The sequence below is a fragment of the Rhineura floridana genome, chromosome 12, assembly GCF_030035675.1.
Source record: "Rhineura floridana isolate rRhiFlo1 chromosome 12, rRhiFlo1.hap2, whole genome shotgun sequence".
NCBI lineage: Eukaryota > Metazoa > Chordata > Lepidosauria > Squamata > Rhineuridae > Rhineura > Rhineura floridana.
In genome coordinates, this window is record NC_084491.1 from 19005839 (window position 1) to 19012032 (window position 6194).

Consider the following 6194-nt stretch of genomic DNA (forward strand, 5'->3'; position numbering starts at 1 on the left):
AGTGTATCAAGTGTATTATTTTTGTGCTGTGTGTTACTGATGAGCACATGCATTCTTGCACATGGGTAGAAAGCACGGTGGGGAAGACACCTCTTCCTATAAGCTTATGGGATCCTTTGGGGATGAAAGGTGGGATAAATAAATATGGACATCAAGCTTGCTTTCTTTGAAATATTTTTTAGTAAAGTACGTGCATGTTGGTGGTGGAAGATGGAGAAAAGATATGACTGCACTGAAACCTATGGCAAGCTGAGCATGTGTAGCACATCAGGATGGGGGAGAAATTTGATTCACTTTTCATTTAAAGCCAAGATTTGCACAGATAAATTTGCACTTCCCAAAACAATATGAAAACCGAAACTCAGCCATCCTTCAAAATTCACACGTATCTGAATTTTGTGATGCAGTTCTCCAACCAAGCAATGTTTACAAAAAATACATATATTAGGGGAACTGTGTATACAAATTAATATATTAGTGAAAATAACATGCAAAAATGCTTGTAGAATTAGAAGAATTTGCTTGCAAAATGTGTTTATTAGTCAAAACTGCCTACCAAAATATGATTATTAGGAGAAATTTACACTGAAATGCTAAAGAATGCTCATGATTATTATTATTTTTAAAATGCAAATTGCAGAAATGTGAAGAATTGAATTTAAGGTTGGAGAAATTAGACACTGAGATAACTGAAACTGACAGATCCTAGCTCTATACAAACCTGGGAAATAAAAGACCAAACAAAGGGGGATTCCTTCCTAAAACACGACTACCACTTCAAGAAGAAGACTTGCCAATTTAGAACTGAATTTTGGAGATAAATCTAAATGAGTAGAATTTTGGGAGCATCCCTCGGAGCTATTTGTAATCACAAACTAGACAGAAAATAATTAGGCTAATAGCAACACAGGGGCACTAAGTCAAATGAGTTAAAATGATGTTGGTATAATTTTATTCAATGTATTACCTGCAATTACGAAACATAATACAAGAGTCTTTTGACCTTTCAAGTAACTAGCACAGTATTTTGATGAGATGTATACACCAATCTCCTGAAGAATCCAGGGGAGGCAAGGATTAAAGTCAAGTGTGATAATTAACCATGTGATTATTTCCCCAAATAAATATATGATCTTCAGTTCCACGGCAGCCAAATGACCATCATTAAGCTCCACACAATGCACTTCACCATTACAGACCTGATAAATAGGGATAAACAGATTTCACTGTCTGGTTCCTTTATTGTTCTGCTGCGGGTTTATTCTGGACTGTATCCAGTGCTAGTCATACTTGGAGTTGACACACTGGAATTAATAGACATGGCTAACTTACATCTTGTAATTTCAATGGGTCTACTCTGAGTAAAAATTGGTTGAACACAACCCTCTGCCTTGCATTCCGTTCCCTTTGAATTCCAGTTTTAAAAAGAATTCCAATTAAGGCAACCACACAGGAGAGGGAAGGGGAGGCATGCTCAGCCCAAGTGCAAATTTTGCAAGATGGCTATATTTTAGTTCTCATATTATTTTGGAAAATGCAAATGTGATAGATTCAGCTTTAAATGCGAACTGAATCAAATTTATCCTCCATTTCTAAATATATCCAATACCATTTAGGAATTCTTTGAACATAAAATTAGAGGTGAGGTATGGTCGATAAAACAAAACAATTACTGATACCTATAGTTAAAATAAACACTGGATATCTTCAGCCAGTATGGGAAGCATCAAAGCTTCATTTTATTTTGAAGTGTAAATGCCAAAACCAATCACATCAGCAGGAAGCAACAGATGAAAACCTAGAGACATTAGGAGACACATGTTATTCGATCTGACCACATTACCATGAAAAAACACCCATACCCCTGTATTCTATAAAACTGACATATTTAATACAATGATTGCTTAAGAGTGGACCAAACTGATATTTGGAGAAAGGGAAGGCTATATAATTATTTTTCCCTGAAAACAGCCATGTGCCATAACATAAACAGGATAGGATAATGGAGCAAAGCCATTTTGAGCCATCATGCATTCATTAAAATGAGTTATTCACTAATTACTTGTTCTTTCCTAGGTTGGTACCATGACCTCTGGAATGCATGGGGCAAGTGGGTATTTTTTGCAGCCAACATGATGTGCAACATACACAGAATTATGTGCACAGAAATTAAATTATTTTAAAAGCATCTTTGCCAGTTGTTATTCATCCTCTGTATTCACAGAGTGCAATGCTGGTGACTGAATATGAAGTGTATGTCTTCACTGAAGAATATACAGGAACTCCTTATACAGAGTCAGACCATTGGATCCATCTTGCTTAGTATTGTCTACACTGACTAGCAGGAACTCTCCAGGATTTCAAACAAGGGTCTCTTCCAACCATACCTGGAGATGCTGGGGACTGAACCTGGGACCTTCTGCATGCAAAGCAGATGTTCTACCACTGTGCTTCTTGACACTATTAAAAGAGGATTAGACAAATCCATGGAGGACAAGCCTATCAGCAGGTGCTATCCCTGGTGGCTATGCTCTACCTTCACTGTTGGAGGCAGTATTTTTCTGAATACCAGTTACTGGAAACCGCAGAAAGGGAGAGGGCTGTTGCACTCAGGTCCAGCTTGCAGGCTTCCCACAGGCATCTGGTTGGCCATGGTGAGAACAGGGCACTGGACTAGATAGGCCACTGGTCTGATACAGCAGACTGTTCTTATGCTCTTATGTTAGTTTACACTGTGTACAATGGCTGTGCAAGTCCAGGAGAGACCTTGAAGAGCTGCTGCAAGCCAGGGCAGAAGACACTGAGCTACATAAACCAGCATCTGGCACAGTATAAGGCAGCTTCATATGTTTAATTGATGGACTCACACTTTTATGATGACATATGAATTTCTCCCCTCTGCATCGAGGCTAGTCCATAGGCAGCTCTCTGAGGTTAGCCTGGAAGTCATTGTCAAGGTCTGCACAGAATTACACCAGGATTTTTAAAAACAAAAATTGCTCAGTCTGAGTCTCAAACCACAGTAGCCCTTACTGGCCAGGGGAGTCTGATGGCCAACCTTAATGGGCAGGATCAGTTCATAGCCATTGACTATTTCACTTTCAGGAAGATGTTTCAAGTAGAGGTGGCCAATAGGAATCTGCCAAATTCAGTTTTTCTCCGTTTCTTATTTTTCCAATCTTTTAAAAAGGCCACATGAAAATTCATCAGCATTTTCATGCAATTACCTTCTAATATACACATTTTGTAGGCAATTCCCCCTGATACAATGCATTTTGTATGTCATTTTCACTAATGTATGCATGTTTAGGCCCATGTCACCTTAGTATATGCATCTTTGTATACATTACTTTGTTTGCCTTTAAATGCAATCTGAATTGGATTTCTCCCCCATCCCTAGCCTATGGCCATACTACCCTCAACACGTCCAATCACGTCTGATCTTGGAAGCTAACAGGGTCAGGCCTGGTTAGTACTTGGATGGGAGACCGCCTGGGAATACCAGGTGCCATAGACTTAGAGGAAGACAATGGTAAACCTCCTCTGAATACCTCTTACCATGAAAACCCTATGAATATATCTAAAGATTCATAGGGTCACCAAAAGTCGTAATCAACTTGAAGGCATATAACAACAACAGCCCCATCCCTAGCTCCAAGTGGCACTTGTCATTACTCACTGCATGGGGCCATCACACAGAGAAATGAAGATTTTTGGTAATACCAGCAGCTTCTGATAATTACCATCACCTAGCTTTTAAGTAAAAACAGATTACCTGTTACTAAACATCCTTTTTTAAAAAATAATAATTGTACATCCAATTACTTGAATATCAAATGAGCAAGAGTAAGTAATGTGGTGTCCTCTAGAAGTTGTGGACTCTGACTCCCATCATCCCTTGTCATTGCCCTTGCTAGCAGAGATTGATGGGACTTATAGTCAAACCACATCTGAGAGGAGGTACATTGCCTAACCCATGCACTAGAGTGACAAACCTGGAATCAAATGGAATCCCAATCACCTCGCATTATTCTCTGACATAACATATGTTTCAAAAACAGCTCTCAGCCAGCTTCCATTAGCCTCTGTTTTGGATCTTTCCCAATTCCTGAACAAAAACCTAAGCAACCTAAGCTTTGAACAAGCAGTGATAAATACTCCTAACAATCTCAAGCACATACCAAGTTTTTAAATCAGTACAGACAAGGCAAAGGATTTGCCTGCACCGTCCAGGTGTTTGGAGTCATCAGTATTCAGAAAAAAAGCCATCCTGAATCAGCTCCAGTCATAACTAGAGGGCATGAAGCCCCTAGAGGTATGGGGGAATCAATCCCTTCTCTGGTAATAAGATTAGGCAAGTCTTCTATGTGACTAAACAAGGAAATGTCCTAGATGTCCTTCCTTGTGGAAGAAAAAGAAATGCTAGCTGAATGCCCTGGAGTAGCAATGTGATTCTCCACGTTGTGTCATCTAGGTTCACAGGCATTCAAAACATGAGCACACATCAACACGATTACAAGCTGGCAAAATTTAAACAGAGGAGAGTGTGGTGATCTAGAATAAGAATTGTGTTATGACTGCAGTGAACTGCAGTTAATATAATTTAAAACAATGGGGTGTGTCCAGTGGTCTCTGTCTGCTAGCACAAGGGCTTGTGTGTCAGCGGCTGGGTGAGTTTTAATGTGGCACAACAGAGGAATCCAACATAACAGTTGCGCGAGCAGAAAATCATTATGAAATAGACTGTGCAATCTATTGTGCAACAAAGTAACTAGCAACCTGCTTTATGCATTGTTTTGTGCAACAACATTCACTGGCTCAAAATTTTTAACCAGCCCAACAAGTATACTGCTAAGGGATTTTAACTTAGTACCACATTGGATACAATCCAGAATGATGATCTGTGATAAGTACCCTTCATGGGCCAAAACTCTGCCTAAACTCTGAGCTTGTAGATGAGTGGGTCCTTGATGTTCCCCAAAAGGCATTGCCACCATATTCATAAAGAAGGCTTGTGACACCAAGATTGGAATAATGTTATATCTATTGAAAATATAACAACTTTGGAGAATCTGAAGGCCAATTAAACCAAATCTTCAAAAAGGGATCCAGAGGGGATCCCGGAAATTACAGGCCAGTTAGCTTAACTTCTGTCCCTGGAAAACTGGTAGAAAGTATTATTAAAGCTAGATTAACTAAGCACATAGAAGAACAAGCCTTGCTGAAGCAGAGCCAGCATGGCTTCTGCAAGGGAAAGTCCTGTCTCAGTAACCTATTAGAATTCTTTGAGAGTGTCAACAAGCATATAGATAGAGGTGATCCAGTGGACATAGTGTACTTAGACTTTCAAAAAGCTTTTGACAAGGTACCTCACCAAAGGCTTCTGAGGAAGCTTAGCAGTCATGGAATAAGAGGAGAGGTCCTCTTGTGGATAAGGAATTGGTTAAGAAGCAGAAAGCAGAGAGTAGGAATAAACAGACAGTTCTCCCAATGGAGGGCTGTAGAAAGTGGAGTCCCTCAAGGATCGGTATTGGGACCTGTACTTTTCAACTTGTTCATTAATGACCTAGAATTAGGAGTGAGCAGTGAAGTGGCCAAGTTTGCTGATGACACTAAATTGTTCAGGGTTGTTAAAACAAAAAGGGATTGCGAAGAGCTCCAAAAAGACCTCTCCAAACTGAGTGAATGGGCGGAAAAATGGCAAATGCAATTCAATATAAACAAGTGTAAAATTATGCATATTGGAGCAAAAAATCTGAATTTCACATATACGCTCATGGGGTCTGAACTGGTGGTGACCGACCAGGAGAGAGACCTCGGGGTTGTAGCGGACAGCACGATGAAAATGTCGACCCAGTGTGCGGCAGCTGTGAAAAGGGCAAATTCCATGCTAGCGATAATTAGGAAAGGTATTGAAAATAAAACAGCCGATATCATCATGCCGTTGTATAAATCTATGGTGCGGCCGCATTTGGAATACTGTGTACAGTTCTGGCCGCCTCATCTCAAAAAGGATATTATAGAGTTGGAAAAGGTTCAGAAGAGGGCAACCAGAATGATCAAGGGGATGGAGCGACTCCCTTACGAGGAAAGGTTGCAGCATTTGGGCCTTTTTAGTTTAGAGAAAAGGCGGGTCAGAGGAGACATGATAGAAGTGTATAAAGTTATGCATGGCATTGAGAAAGTGGATAGAG

At 40.0% G+C, this 6194-nt stretch overlaps 1 pseudogene; it reads left to right on the forward strand.

The window, feature by feature from the left end:
* Positions 1-3399: 3399 nt before the first annotated feature.
* Positions 3400-3517, forward strand: LOC133368886 (5S ribosomal RNA; annotated as a pseudogene).
* The last annotated feature ends 2677 nt before the right edge of the window (positions 3518-6194 follow it).